The sequence below is a fragment of the Seriola aureovittata genome, chromosome 1 (assembly GCF_021018895.1).
Source record: "Seriola aureovittata isolate HTS-2021-v1 ecotype China chromosome 1, ASM2101889v1, whole genome shotgun sequence".
Lineage (NCBI taxonomy): Eukaryota > Metazoa > Chordata > Actinopteri > Carangiformes > Carangidae > Seriola > Seriola aureovittata.
Window position 1 is genome coordinate 24385706 of NC_079364.1, and position 16011 is coordinate 24401716.

At 43.6% G+C, this 16011-nt stretch overlaps 1 long non-coding RNA gene across 2 annotated transcripts in view; it reads left to right on the forward strand.

Annotated features, from left to right (window-relative positions):
* Positions 1 to 11255, forward strand: part of LOC130171829 (uncharacterized) — an 82793-nt gene extending 71538 nt beyond the window's left edge. The window contains exon 4 of one of the 2 annotated variants that reach the window (XR_008828209.1): positions 11114 to 11255. This is a non-coding gene — a long non-coding RNA (uncharacterized LOC130171829). Of the gene's footprint in view, positions 1 to 1162; positions 1460 to 11113 lie in introns of those variants that run through there. The other variant, XR_008828210.1, reaches the window with a different exon arrangement.
* The last annotated feature ends 4756 nt before the right edge of the window (positions 11256 to 16011 follow it).

The window sequence follows — 16011 nt, forward strand, 5'->3', positions numbered from 1 at the left end:
ATTTTAGTATTGATAAAATTAATAAGTGCTTTAAAAGTAGTGTGAGAGAATGTGTTATTGTGACACTGCCATGTTAGTGTACCACCCACCATCATTACATACACAGAAGGTATATGGAGGTTACACTTGTTTGAGTTACTGAAAAAAAAGATGCACATTTATGTGTGGTGAGCTTATTCTGTGTTTAAAATTTTGTAATATATTATACTTTTAACAACAAATTGAGTGCCTGATCAGAAGAAAAAGTTACTGCAATGATTCTGAAACATTTAATCCACCTGTTTTATACTTTTATACTTAACTTGCACTGAATCAAGAATCCTGAAAACAGAATCACAACTCAAACATTAGACACGGTTTCAAAATTAGCATACTTGTTGCCCTAAAAAATCTGTTTCTTAAAAGCTGCATGTATGACTATAACAATGCAGGCCTTTGGTTGTTTTCTCTTTAGATGTGGCAGAATCTTGGCCGCGCTTGATCTGATGGTAAAAGCTAATACCAGGACTCTTTGTGCTTGGATGCATTTGAAATAAAAGGAAAAAAGGGGGGCAACGAGAGTCTCTCCTCAAATACTAGGGGTGGTGCATGAAAAAGTAAATGAGCATCCTAATATCGGGGTCTCTTAATTTTTCAGCAGATGTGATGAAGTGAGTTTTGACTGATGTTTCCTGAAAGTGGCAACACGTGTCCCTCTTACCCGGCTGGTGCAGTCCTCTCGTCTACAGATGCGTCGCTTGATGTACCCATCGTATGGCACACTGCGACTTAATAAAATATCACTCCTGCTTTGACAGGGAAGCCTTAATTGAGTCCCTTGTCAGTTTTATCAAACTGTGTGTTATCGTCGTTTGAAACTTTTTTCCTCTCTTTCTCCCTCAGTCTATCTCTTGCTCTTATGGAATATGCTAGCAGTTGAATCCTCTGCAACCAAGAGAGAATGGTGGTGGGGGTGAGGAAAAAGAAAAAAGTGAAAGAGAACAACATGGGGATCGAAAGAGAAATAAAGAGCAAGAGTAAAAGTGAGGGAGCGTCAGAAAAGAGAAAGAGGAGGAGAAATAGCCAAGAGAGTTGGTGCGGAGAAAGAGCCTTCGGAGGCTATCTTGTCATTGGATTCATAATTCAGGTTCATGATTTTAATTTCCCTCTGTTCTTATCAAAGGCCGGTGGAGCAGCAGGGGGAAGGCTGGTAGTTAGCTGGATAACTGCATATGAGATGAGCTGCAGCACTCCCGTCACAATGCCTGGACGACATAATAGGGATGGAAATATGCCGAGAAGAACAGAGTATCCAGTCACTCACTGTGACTCCCTCTTTCAACCAGAAAAAAACCCACAAGCATGTGTTGTTTACAAAAACCCTTTTTGACATAATCTCTTTTTTTTCCTCAGAAGCCATAAGCAGTCCCTCGCCCCCCAAAGTGTATTCAATCACACACACAGAAAGACAATATGCTTGTGTAAAGCCTCATGAAAATACTGCAGATAAATAATAAATTCCAACTGTGTTTGGATGAAGTCTTTTGATTTGATAATATTTTCTTGGTTGTCAGTAATAAAAATGCTGTTCTATCAAAGTGTATGTGTTTACTGCAATGTAGGAACACGGTCACAAAATAATACAGCCACTGGGCCAGTACTTCAGGTTGGTCATAGCAGTTTGGGGGTCCTTAAAGATATCAAACGGGTACTAACGCTACACCACCACTGCATTGTGCACACTAGGGGTTTTGTGCAAACTAGGGGAGTGGGGGTGGGGGGGCTGCAACTGTCCCCATAGAGATATAGAGATGCCTGTTCCCACTGCTCACCTTACTTTTAAGGCACATGCACTCTAAACACACACACCCAATTGAAGACTTTTTTTGTCGGTTTTGTCCTATTTTTTCTTCCTCTCTCATTTTCATATTTCCTACTCTTGTATTCTCCCTCTGATTTCCTTTTGTCTCCTAACCATACCTTCTCTCTATGCATCTCTTTCATTCTCTTTTTTTCTCTGTCTCTATTTCTCTTTCCCTTTCTCTTTTTCTTTATTTCTTTTGCTTTGGTGCGTACAGGACTCAGTAGTGCCACTGTACTTCTGAGTGAGCTATTTGATCATTAATTTATCACAGTTCCAGCAGTTAGTTTGACAGGTGCGAGTGCTTTCATCTGACTAGCGCTAGGCATTGCTGAATAAACAAGCTAACCCAGACCTATATGTTCAGTAAGCAGGCGAGCTTGGAGTTGAACGCACCAGTAGTTTGAGCAAGTGGGCCAACGTGGGCCTACTTGATAACTGGGGAAGTGAATCGGCCAGTAAACCAAGTTGGCAAAGGCCTGACCTGTCGTGCAGCATGTTGAACCTAACAGCAGAGAGGGGCATCCTGCAAGTGCTGGTCCTCCACTCACTCCCTAGTAGACTCCTTTTAGAACTTAAATGTCTCCAGTCCAGGTGCAGGCGGGATGTAGAAATCTTCTCCTATTGCTGTAGCATCTGCACTTCCAGGAAATACACTACTCAACAATCCCACGGCCCATTACAGCAGCCCCAAGTGGTGTGTGTACCATGTGTCACAGCACAGGTAGTACTGGTAAATTGATTTGTTATTAGGTCAAGTGGATTTTAATTACCACTAAGCCTTACAGCTGTACCAGCTACTATCAAGCCAAACATACTGTAGGTTCATTGCCTTGATTGCCAAACAAGGAATGAAAGGATGTGGGCCTTACCTGACCCCTGCTGAGTTGTACCTGCTTTCCAGAGTCGCAGAGGAGGGTTATCAGTCATTGCCCATCTCAGTCTCAACCAAAAACTCCCTCCCTCATGTCGCTCTCTGACCTACTCATAATCAGTCCAGCTTTCTTCTTGACAGCTGGCAACCAATCAGAACATGAAAGACAACCTGTGTCTGTGAAATATGGGACGGAAAGTATTGGTCAGTATTGTCTCTTCCCGTGGATCAAGTTGGTCGTTGCTACACCCTGTTCGCCATGAACTTTACAAAGTGCCTGGAGTCATATGTATAGTGCTGGATTAAGGGAGAAGGGTCTACTGGCAGACCTTACATCTGGGGAGCCCCAGGTTTGTGAGCCAATGGGAATAGAGTCCTCGGACATTATGGTCTACAGGTAGACCCTCAGTGACCCCTCAGATTTGTTTTGTCTCATTAGTCCTCAGTCTATCTCTGATTATGTCTTTCTGTCCTACTTTCTCTCTCTCTCTCTCTCTCCCTCTCTCTCTCTTCAGCTGCTCATTAAACAGACCCTCTCCTCTCCAGTATGCAGTATTTCTTCTGCTCTTAAACTCACCATCAATTCTATTATTAAATCTTTCTTTTCATTCAGGTGCTATGGATAAGATTGTTTATGTATTATACAGTAGATATGGTGCATAGTGGATGATCTGAAAGCCTTGGAAGTCAAGGGCCTCGGAGGAGACCAGTGTTGTCTCTCTTAAAAGGGCCTTTCACACCTTTCTTCTCCATTCAGTCATCCAGCGCCAAATCTGTCTTAATATCGTTAAGCAAAATTAGTTTTCTGTTCAGGATTTAGAAGTGTTGCTGGAGTGGTTTTCAGTACACTACATTGTGAACAATCATACAAAACCTGTAAATTTTCCCCCTTTCGTTCTTTCCTAGTAATACTCTAGTTCTCCTGTGTTTTCTATCTTTCCCGTCTCTTTCTTTCTTTTCCCTCCCTCTATCCCCTGAATAAAGGTCTGCTGGGGCATTTTTAAGACAGAGGCTTCCTGGACTATTTTGGTATCAAAGCTTTGAGGCACCAAGAGGCATGCTCTCTGAAGTTGACATGTAAGGAGAGGAGGGCCCTCCTCTCTCACTGGTTTGTAGGGGGCATTGGGGCGGAGTGGGGGGGGGGCACACTCAGTAGCCCTGCCAGGAGCGAGTTCTACTGGGGATATGAGCCTCAAACACTCCCCTTCAAGCCCAGAGCCTCCCCAGCCATTGAGGAGGCTTACGCTTCATATGTTTGGCGCCCAGTTGACTGTATGTAGATGTATGGTGTTAGGGTGGTTGTGGGTAAATTTATACATGTACGTGTTTGTGAATCTTTTTAATAGCATTAAGTACAGTTGTGGTGGTCCTTTGAGCATTGTACCGCAAGGCGATTGTTTCCCACATTTTACATTTCCGACTGAAATAAAGCTTCACAAAGTAACTTTATACATTGCAAATGGCGGCAATATGTGACTGTTGGATTTTCTTTTACAAAATCAAGATGAACATTCATTGATGCTTCTGAATGTGATGGTGATGAAATACAGTCTAAACTACTTTGTTTTGATAGTAGATGATTGCACATGGTGTACATGTGTTTCTTTAGAGTTGTGCTTACCAACTAATAATCAGTACACTTCTATGTTTGAGTCCAGATTTTCCATTTATCACTTCTGTGTGTGAACAATATATTATTGGTGACCCTCCCTGACATTAGAAATTGTTTTGATCCAGTTTTAGGATGATTAGATGTTGTATTTTTAAATAAAAATCTCGTCTGCAGTTTTAATGTGAATCTAACCAGCTCCAGCCCAGTGAGGTAGACTGCTGTCCAGATGACCTCCTCTTTTTTTCTCTCCCAGCTGAGGAAGTCCAGCCTAAAGAGGATCTGACTGTGAGTCGGTCTGACCTGGCTAGTCTCTCTACCAAACACACTGCTCCCTGATTCATCTCCTGCCAACCCCTTCAAGTTATTCATCTGGAAGAAATATGCATTCATCATTGTATTTTTAATCACACCAAATAGATAGACAAAGAGAATGCCTTAGGGAGAGGGGGAGCAATCTACAATTCCCAGAGCTCAGATGGTATTCCTGCCCTGCATCGCCAAACATTCCCCAAATTGACTCTGAATGAATTTATTTTTAATGTGTGGAAGATGCTCTACAGAGAATAGAGATGGTGTGTATATGAGTGTGTTTTGTGCTCTTGCCTGTCTGCAGTGTAATAGCATGCTTCCGTTTGCATTTGCCGGTGAGCCAGTGTGTTTCTGTATGTGCATGTATCAGTAATGCAATTGCACATTGTGTACACATTTACCTGCATTCGTGTCTGGATGCACGGTGTGTGGTTTAGCCTTTATTTGTGTTTATGTGTACACAATTTTCAAGATTACAGAGGACAAAAGGAACTGGAAAGCAAGACAAGATTGTGACCTAAACAGAGCAATGAACATTTTTTACTTAATATTATATATTATGAAACGGCACTCAATTTTCAAAATTGTTCCTCTCACAAACCACCAGAAAGATATTAAAATATCCATCGCATTAATCCCTGTTCGACCCATCTCCTTCCCAATCAAAGCCCTGCTATGCAGTGGAACTGTTTGGCCTAGCCAACCCAGAACAAATGAGCGAGCTCATCCCTCTCCATTCTCCATTCCATTGTATTCATTAATAAATTAATTTATCATCTCGTCTTGGTTCCAGCCTAATTGAGTCCCATTGCAGCCTTCTAAGTAGGACACGTACGGATCCGACAAATGGAATGGTATCCGGCCCTTGGTCCTCTGGGCTATGTCTTGGCCCTGTACCCTGGAAAAGGCCCCACACTTTGTTAGCTGCTCCGTGTGTGTGTGTCTCTTTGTGTGTGTGTTTGAGTGAGGATAGATCTGATACCTCTTTCATCTGCTTTGAGCTATCTGTTGATTATCTCAGTGCAGTGCGGTCATATTATGTGCTAGCTGGGACAGATTGGAAGGTGGGGGTTGCTCTGGGAAGATAGGAAGAGAGAGAGAGCGAGGAGCAGAGGGAGGAAGGAGGCTTCCTGTTACCCCATCAGAGATGAGCCCCCACTATGTTGTCTCCCTGCATAAACACATACGCAAATGCACAAGTTCGTGCACACACGCACACACACTGCAAACAGATGTGGGCTCACAGAAAAGGGAGGGTCTTCTATAGCTTAATGCCATTACATTAAATTTTAAATAATGTTATGCAAATCAGAAATGACAGGAGATTATCTCCTTGGGACCTTGAAAGGGATTCGTCAGTTCTTATTCCAATAGCCCTGGAAAATAGCCCAGACGTCCTGAGTGGAGAAGTATGGCAGGGCGTGACGGAGCCTGCCGCTGCTGAAAGAGGAGACCGTGAGAAAAGGCCCCAAGTGTTGGCTATTAAAATCAATTTACCCAGGATGTCAATGAAGAGAAATCCCTTAGTAAAGTCACCTCCCAGGACAGCTCAGGGGTCCTGGAAGAGGAGGATAGAGGGTGCGCATCGCTGCATGCCAAGGTGAAAGTAACACACACACCAGAGGAAGGAGGAAGAGATGGGGGGAGCCAGGGAGGGTGAGGACTGTCTTTCATGTTTTCCCCTCGTGCCTGTTTTATCTCCACAGCTCTGCCATATGTGCAAAATGGTTTTAAAGAGCTTGGCCTGGCGTGGATGCTTCCTGCCTGTAACGTTTCTGACGGTGATGGAGTAATTCTTTGTTGTAAGTGTTGGATGTGGAGGAGAAACAATGGGTTTACAGTCCTGTAAGGGAGTAATGGAGATCTTGTGGTTTGTTGTCCTTCTACCGAGTGCCAGTATGTACTGACATACTGAAAGCACATCATAGTGGGAGACGCAGAGGGAGTCCAGTGCTCATCACATGACTCCTCCATTGTCCTCCACCACCGTCAGCATCCCTCTCCCTCCCCTTTTCCACTCTTACTGCAGGCCAGGAGTGCCGCAGCCGTGCTTGCACAACACCCAGCCTCAATATTGTGTTAGGGACAGAGCCATCCATTACTGAGCAAACAAAGTCTTGTCTGTCTCCAGTGCTTTGGGCCAACAATTAAAGACATCCCACCAGCACAGGGGCACTGAAGGGGTGGGCTGCGGTGGGCTGGTGGGGGACCAGACCTTATCAGAGCCATTCCATCAAATATTGATGAACCTAATTGAGGTTTTTAGGCACTACAAAGCTTCCTGAGGAGTGTATCTGTTTTTGTTGCAAAGTACAGTTGTGGTCTACTGGAACAGACAGCGAGAAGAGTGCAGTCTTGTGTGTAAATTGCATGTTATGTAGACTAACTGCAGGCAATTGCATGTTATTGAGATGGAAGATGAGGTAGAGACTTGTACCAATGAAATTCTTCACCCACAGATGGAAAGTATGTCAACACCAAGTTATTGTAACAGACACTTTCTTATGTTGTATCTCAAAGAGAAATGTATGAGGAACATTTGAAATTATGATCATGTCATGATATTTTTATTCTTCTCTTCTCTTTGAATATTCTTTCCTATTCTGTTTAAAAACAGAAATAGCATCTGGGCTCCCTTTTGGTGTATATGTTTTCCCGTCTCTCTCTCTCTCTCTTCCCCCCTCTCTATCTCTTTCAGTCATTTTGAGATAATGTAGGATTACGTTTCAATCTTTTCTGCTTGAAATATAAAACTTTACTGCTGCAGTTCTTATCCCTCTCTGTCTCTCAGTGCTAGTCCCTGGTGACACCAGCCAGAGAATGGCAGCTTTAATTTGCAGGAAAACAAGTTGAGAATATTGATTTCAAAAAGTACTCTCTTCTACCCCTTGGAAAAAAGAAGAAAAAAACTGTCTGCTATGTGAAAATCTGTAGCCTTCAATTAAGTGGGGCTTGTAGGTGTGTGTGTTTTCATTTGGGCACGGTGTTCACTTGAAATGATACATTAAAGGCTGTGTTTTACTTCAATCAGACTGTGAAAATATACACACAGACCTAAGTGTCTCTTGAAGGGCTCCGATGTTGGCACACACACCCCGCCACCATACAGCACCAGACAGATGGGCGGTATTTATCTTAGAATAAGAACCATGTTCTCCTGCTCCAAGAAGGGAAAACACTGCCTTTCCCACTTCTGAAGACGACACGTGTCCTGGAATTCATGTCAGTTGATGTTCACAGGTCTCAAGTCTCACTTCCCCTCCCTAAGACTTTTTGTAAAGCACAATAATCTTATGCAGACTTTTTTTTTTTTTTTCTCGATGCGCAAAGCAGAAATCAGAGCTTTGCTCCTTGGCTTCATCCCCACGCTGGACTGTTGAACCACTGCGTTTCTATTTTTTTCGACTCACAATAAAACCTGCAGCAATTCATTTGATCTCATTTGGTGAATAGTCAGTCCCTGTGGTAAGGCTTATCCCCTTTAATGCAAGGCCTATTTGGGGTTCTGATCTGGTGCTTAGGGCCAGGCAGAGTTGGGTATCAACGCAGGGACTGACTGGAGCTAGTGGTTGTAACACACCATCCCAGAGGCTTTGGAAGTCATCCTGCTAATACAGACATGACTAAAGCTCCCTATCATCCCCCACAGAATGACACGACACGGCTCCAAGACTTAACTCTTACAAAGAGCTTAAATATCTTAGATGTGTAATGCATAATGGAGGTGTGTTCTGTACTTTGGGTGCAGAGTATTCCCATCGCTATACTAGGCTGTACCACAATAGCATGCTGACTTGTTCATTGTATCACACAGCGATGTCAACAGTGAGAAGTGCATGCGGATGGATGAATAATGCTCGGATGAAGGCCATTGTGATTATAAAAAAGATAAGGTGTGTTTCAAAGTATGTCCATGCCCTTTCAAAGAAAAAGAAAGAAAAAAGCGATTTTTGTTGACAGCAACCTCCTCCTGTTGAGTAACACATTCATTTTCCTGTTCTTTTTATTTCTCTTTTTGTCTCCACCAGTATCCCAGCACATGCCTGTATATATGTGTGTGTGTGTGTGTGTGTGTGTGTGTGTGTGTGTGTGTGTGTGTTCCTCTATGTTTGCATACAATGTACCCAAGTTTGCTGAAAAGGGGGTTGGAAGCTCCCCTAGTGGCTCCTCCAGAGAATTACCTTTGAGAGTACTGCTCTGCTCAGCAGCAAACACACTAATGGCAAGAAAAATAGCAAACACATTACTTTTTTGTCGACATATCAGCAGTCCAACTGTGTACCTTCTATTTTTGTTTGTTTACATATATATGTAGAGGGAAAGGCTTGTTTGTGAAACATAGTGTAAGCTCAAAAAGGGTGTAGGTATTTAGTGTTGGCAATTCAAGTACAATGTTCTCATCAGCTACTACTAAATAAAATAAAAGTGTTAAGGGAGAGAGTTGTTTATTTTCATATACATGATTTCCAACTTGCAAGATGATGTTTTTTTTGCCATCACTACTGCTATGATTCATCCTAATATATTCTGTTTAGTACTGAGGAAAGTAGGCTGCAGGATGGTGCCTTGGAGAGTAGCAAATAATAATATGATCTAGTCTTTTTTAACTTGGATATTAATGTTTCACTGTTCAGACAAAGTATTTTTGGGACGCAAACATACTTGCAGGCCAAACCGAGAAGCAGACACCTACAGACAAACTTAGTAGTTAAATCTTAATTAATGACTTTAGGCTGAAGTGCTGCAAACAGAGTCCCTAGTGGTGTGGGTCAGAAAACAATGAATTGGATTTCCACACATACCTGACAGTGTGTGCGTGCGTGCGTGCCTGTGTGTGTGTGTGTGTGTGTGTGTGTGTGTGCGTGCGTGCGTGCGTGCGTGCGTGCGTGCGTGCCTGTGTGCGTGCGTGCCTGTGTGCATGCATGCCTGCTGCCTGCAAGTGAGTGATGGCAGTAGATAGCTTTCCATTGAGCCTGTAAGCAATCATGCCCTCTGATTAATGAAAAGTAAATGAGATACATGTAAACATACAGGAGGGTATATGCATGCCAGTGTGTGTTTGCATACACAAATGTGTGTATGAACATGATCCTATGGTTGTGTTATGCATCTTAATGGAGCTCTTGGCTAAACACTGAGTGGTCCATCATCTCTCGCATCCACCTCCTGCTATATTACGAGCTGAAAGAAGTGAACGGTCTCCCTTGGCAAGACAAGACTGATAAGGCTACAGTGACTTGTTATTTACACTTCACCTTTCATTTGTTTTAATCTGTAAGTGGACTTTACATCATATGTGTGTCAGTGTGTGAGACAAAGAGAGCAGTGAGGGAGGTGCTGTCCTGATGTGTTTGTTCTAAATTGATTACCTGCCTCCTATTTGTTTCATCATCGTGTTCTCCCCCTTTGCATGTGCTGTGCTGCTGGACAGCTGATTGTATCAGGAAGCGGTCAGCAGCACAGGATATTTCAATTTCATTGGATTTAAAGAGGACTGGGAGGAGGTGTGCACATTAGCGCCTCAATACAATCGCATTTGTCAGCATGATCCTTTTTAAGTGCATTTCAATTAAGCCGTGATTCTTTGATTTTATTATGTCCCGGCCTTGCTGGCAAAATGCTCACTGCTGGTTGAACAAGGCTCTGTCTAATGTACACAATTTAATTTTCTTAATTGAGCTAACGTGCTTTTCATATCGTAATTCCTAGAATAATCTTTGATTCCAGTATCCGCTGCGGCAGGCTTTTAATGAAAGAGGGCAGCCTAAAAACATCTGTTAGACCCATGATTAAATCATCCGCATAACATCTGCATTTATGAGGGTGTTAGCATGCTGCCTGGCCCTTTATCTATTTTGGGCAATTATCTTGTGTGACTGTAGTAATACAAGATATTAATATAGACGTATTTGTGTGGTTATAACCTTCTCCTTTGCACTGGTGACTGTCATCTGGCTTTGTTTCCACAGAGAACTCTGGCTATTGATACAATGTACCAGAAGTCTCCTTTAAACAAAAGGAGGGGGAGAAGCTTTGTTCTTTGTTTGAGCTGTGTGCATAAGCTATTTGTGTAGACTCCTTTTTCTGAAAGGTGGGAGGCATGTTGAGCAAATCCTGTTTCCTCTTTGGCAAGTGGTTAGGTAGTTGATTAAGCTGTTAAATACACACACAGAGACACACACACCCTGCTCATGTGCATCCTCGATTGCACTAACACATGGATGTGTTACACAGTGCTTCCATACCTGCTAGCTTCACACAGTGTCGCTGGAGTACCAGTAGAGAGCCTTCTAACCCACTGTAGTGTAAGACAGAGTACCTCTTCTGTCTGTTCCTTTCTCCTCATTCCCTCCCTCAGCACCTTACATCAGGCCCATTCTTATCAAAAATCCCATGGAATAGGGTATCAAATGAAAGCCATTGCTCTATCTCCTTAACCCCATCTATCTTCTCCTTCTCTTCTTCTTCCCTCCCCCAGGTCCGTCCTCCTTCTCCTCCCGTGTCTTCCTGATGGTGTGGTCATCTGTCCATTAAAGAGGGGGTGAGTCAGTCACCTGCCGGTTGGCCCCCTTATCGTATGACACACGGTGGCACAGCAAAGCTGTCATCACCTCCACCAAGCCTGGATCAGGTGACTAGATTATCTCCCCCTCGGCTTCCATTTCCCACATTCTCATGTGCTTCACTGAAAACAGATCACACACAATCAGGATAAAACCAACCAAATGACCAACCAGTCAGCCGCCTGCGATTTCCACGACATGTGTCAGAGAAATGCTCAGGTCAAATCTTGTTGACTCAAAGGTCTTGGCGTTAGGTGGCGTTTGATGGGCAATGTTCCAAAGTGAGTAATACTACTTGTCAAGCATACACCTCTCTGAGCAGAAAACCATGTTGTTTGGGGTGTTAGCTTGGCCTGGTGGTTACAGAGATTGTTGGGTATCTAGAAGAACACAGGTTCAGTCTCAGGCTGCAGCGACCACTGTGACCATCCTGTCCAATTGTCAGTTACCAAGCCACGACAAGCCACTTCTTATTTCATGCATGGTATTCCTGCTTTCTGCAGACCAAATTTTTAAAGCTCAACCTCTACCTTTTGCTCAGTAGGGTAACTGAAATGATGGCAGAGCATTCAGAGTTGCACTTGTGACATTGCCTCACAGTTTTGCTGAGTGTACTGTAAAGAGCGTTCTGAAAAAGTCCCTGGCTGACCTTGTGCTGTATCATATAATTAATTTGCCAAAGCCTTGAAATGATATACACAAAGAAGCATGGAAGTTTGACACTTATGCAGTATTTATGGCTTTTTGATTGAACAAACTTTGGTGTTCAGCCAGAAAATTAGCAAGCTACTCCCTAGAGTTGGAAAAGCCTGAAAAGCCAACCAGGGTAAATTTGTCAATCTTAACATTCAAAAATGAACACTTGACAATGCATATGACATGAAATTATAATATTATAATCAAAAAGTTTGTTTATTTCAGTTTTGGTTGCACTGTGCTGTTGATTAAAGTCTGCTTTATGACCTATGAAAGGTCAAGAGGTCAACAAAGAGGAAGGGAGTTGTCTAAGTTCAGCCAGATGTTGTTTATTTTATTGTGTCAGAGCAATGCCATTCATTATACGCTTCTGTGGTCGTGGACAGATGAGTGTCTTCGGAGCGTAGCCACACCCAGGGATAAGGCTAATTGCTGCTGCACTGCCATTGTCTTTAAAACCCCATTTTGTGGCTGCCGTGCTAACTGTTGCAGCAACAAGGGACACATGGATGCACATCGGCAGTGACCTTGATGTGGTGGGCACTAGTTTTGTTTCTGATTATGGAACATGATTTTGTTTTTTCCTTCTCTCATCTTGTATTTTTCTTGCTGTCTCTCTTTGTGCCTGGTCTGTTTTAACTGCTTGGGTTTGGCTCTCCATGGGCGGTGCTGTGTCCCCAGTGGCGGCATGGAGGTTGTCTCTGCCTCACTGGTGCCCACATTAGGGAAAAAAAGAAAAAAAAAAAAGAAAAACTTTCCCAAACCGCTGAACCCACCCAGAACCTTTCTGCCTCTGACTCGTTTTCCCCTCAGTGACTGACTTTTATTCAGGGAGCGCAGAAAACTTGCAGCCAAATAATAATTGAGGTTGTGAGCTTGAAATTAAACTGTAAGAATAGTACAGCAATATCACCTCAAGGTAGGATGACTGACATGTTTAAACAACAATATATCACTCAAAAGAATTCTCATTAAATGTGTTTGGCTCTGTGTGGTTAGCATTGCAAAAGAAGAATTATCTGCTCCGTCTGGCTGTGTTTGATGGTGCATATTCCCCTAGGGCCAATCCTGTGAGAACTTCTTTTCTAGATACTCCTCACTTTAATGTGTAAATGTTTCTGGCAGATGCTCCAGTAAAAGTCCAGTGCCATCAACTCATTCTCCCTCTTGTGCTCTCCCCATAGACAAGTCTCTGAGCCAGTTTGTGTAGAGAGAGCTCAAATCCTTGACCTGCCCCCTTCCTGTGACCTCTCCTGGTGGAGTGCAGTAATCTGACCGGTGCACTCCTTGCAGACACTGTTGAGTCCCCTCTGTTGTGCTATTATCAGCTGAGTGTTATTACCCGTCTTTGCACAGGAAAATATGCCTTGATTTCCATCGACCCGTCCCTGAATCAATGCTTTTAAAAATCTTATACACCTTTTACTTAAGAGCAAAAGCATGCATTTTATGTTTTGACATGGTCATATTGATTGGGGTGGTGGGGAGATGGGTGGAGTGGGATGGAAAGGGGGTGTGGTTGTTGGGGGTGGGGGGTGTTGACCTCTCTTTCTCTCTCTCGCTTGTTCTTTCTCTCTGTCCTCCAATCTTCGCGCTTCTCTGTTTTGCGCTCTCAGTCGCTGCCAGTGTCTGGTAACACTGCCGTCCTTAATGGCTTTCTTGTGCTCCATCTACGCCCCCCCCCACCACCACCCCGCTCCCACCCCACTTCCCTGCTCAGCCATCTCTCTCTTGCATCCCCTCCACCTCCCCGCCCTTCCTCCCCGTTTCTTCTCTCTGGAGCCCCCCTTGCGCTGTGCACTTTTTTTTTTTTTTTTCCCCCTACTAATCAATACTCTGTACTCTCCCCTGTCCACACCCAACGTCACTCACATTTGGCCCCTGATAAATTATGGATGGGGGCCTCTCACATCACATCTAAAATTTCTATTGTGTTTGTCAATGGATGATCGATACTTCACCTCGCCTCATCCTCAAAGCTCCTCATGCTTCTGCTCTCTGTCCACTTTCATCCCCTGTCTCGTCTACCATTTTTTGTTTGTTTATGATTTTGGTTTGCTGGAAGTGCTTCTAGTGTTGGGGTCTCTGGGGCTGTAACTAACAAAAAGGTAATCATCAAATAAATGCATCCGCCCCTGCACTCTCTCCACGCTTTCTCACTCTGCCACTTTCATCCCTTACCTTGCCTTTTCTCCCACTCTCCTTTTTTTTTTTTTTTTCAAAAATGTCGTTAACATGTGTCAGCACCGGGTTCAGACGAAACACCAAAGTTTTGAAATCTAGGGCTTGATGCCAGTTTGTGGATGAGCACTTGTGTTTGACAAAACCACATAGGCCTCCATCTTCCATTCTCATTGGCAGCCTTTATCCACCCCCACACCCTGAGAGTTGTGAAGGCAAATCAACACTTGGGTGGATGTTTGAAGTGAAAGAGAATTTGAAGAATGAGAGGGTCTATAAACAGACAAACATGCCCTAAGCTGTCGTTCCTGGCTGGACTTTATTTAGCTGTTAGTGTTTTCTCTGTGAGTGTATATACAGTATATAGACCCTCATATAACCTTCACCATTAAAAGAAAAAAAAAGAACCCACGCACCCACACTCATTCACACGCACTCACTTACATCCACATGTTTCAGCTTTTGTTTCTCACACTTATACCCTCAACTCTCTCTCGCACACATACAAACCATGCAGGGTCAAAGTGGTGCTGGGGGTGTAATTTAAGTGGCATTGGGCTTATCACAGCCTAAGGTTCAGCTGTGATCTGTAGCCCTGAGCAGCACCTGCTCCTCACACCAGATCTCACCTCCCACCTGCTGACGAGAGAAACTATGCTGCCTAATAACTCCAGCGGTGGCTCTCTGCCTCCTTTTCCATGACCACTTAACCCCTGACACGGCCTTTTAAGTGAAGGTCTGGTATGCGTCTGCCAGCTTGGCAGCCGAGCCTTTGTGCCATTACTTTAAGTAACATGCAATCACCGGCCAGGCAAGAAACTACTTTAAACTACTACACTTGAGAGAAGTAGTTGGACATTTTCCACATTTTTGTCCCTGGTGATTTGATGGTATGGCTTAGTAATGGTCAATTTCATTTTCACATTTGATTTTCTGGCCTCTGCTTTTACTTATTTGGACATCAGGGAAGTTACAGCTTCAATGATGGCAAGCAATATGAGAAGAAAATGGAGTGATAGCCAAACGTGCAGCAGACAAATTCCATTCAGAAAAACTAGGTGAACCCTACCGTTGCTTTTCTTAGTTTGTTTGCATTTTCTACATTGCATAAAGATAGAAAAAAAACAAAGTTGCATATTATGATTTTAAACCTTTGACGGTTTATCCATATAATTATTTGTATTAGGTAGCTCAAGTTCATAGTAGCTCAGTGCTCACAGGGAGTGTCAAAAAGGGCTGAGGCTGTTTGGGCTTGGGCTCTCAGAGACTGATCTGCTTCCCGTCTGTCTGCACCTCAGCACCCTCTGCATCAGTAGCAAGGCTACAGCCCCACTCCACATGCACACAGTTGTCCATTCCCATAGCCCTGCCATGCCCCACCCCCCCCACACACCCCTTTCCAAACCAGGCAAGGTGAAAATCTTCAAGACCAACTTCCATCTTCAGACTGCCTGAGACATGCCTTACTGGCTTACACAAGGAGCCCAAGCTTACCCTTGCTACATAGATAGACACACTCAGGCACACACAAATGATCCTATACAGACTTGTGTACACACACACACACACACGCATGCACAGCCCCACTGACAGACAAGCCACAGAGCAGCTCAGCATGCCAGGCAGGAAGAAAATCTCCTCCTGAGCAGAGGTCAATGGCTTTTATCGTTAGTATGTCTGACCTTAGCGTGCGTCTTATTCAGCTGACAGTCTCACATGCATGAGAGTAGCTGCTAGTAAACGGTAAATCATGGGTATCTATTTCTGTCTGTGAAGATCAGTGTAGCAGATTTGTACAATATGTTCTGTAACATTGTAAAAAACAAAAAGGCAGGAGGGTGAGTTGGGATTAAAAAGATTACAGTGTAACTAATATATTTGGTCAGACTGATCCCCAAAAGCCGTAGGTCAATTATCAGCCCTTATGCTCATGTCC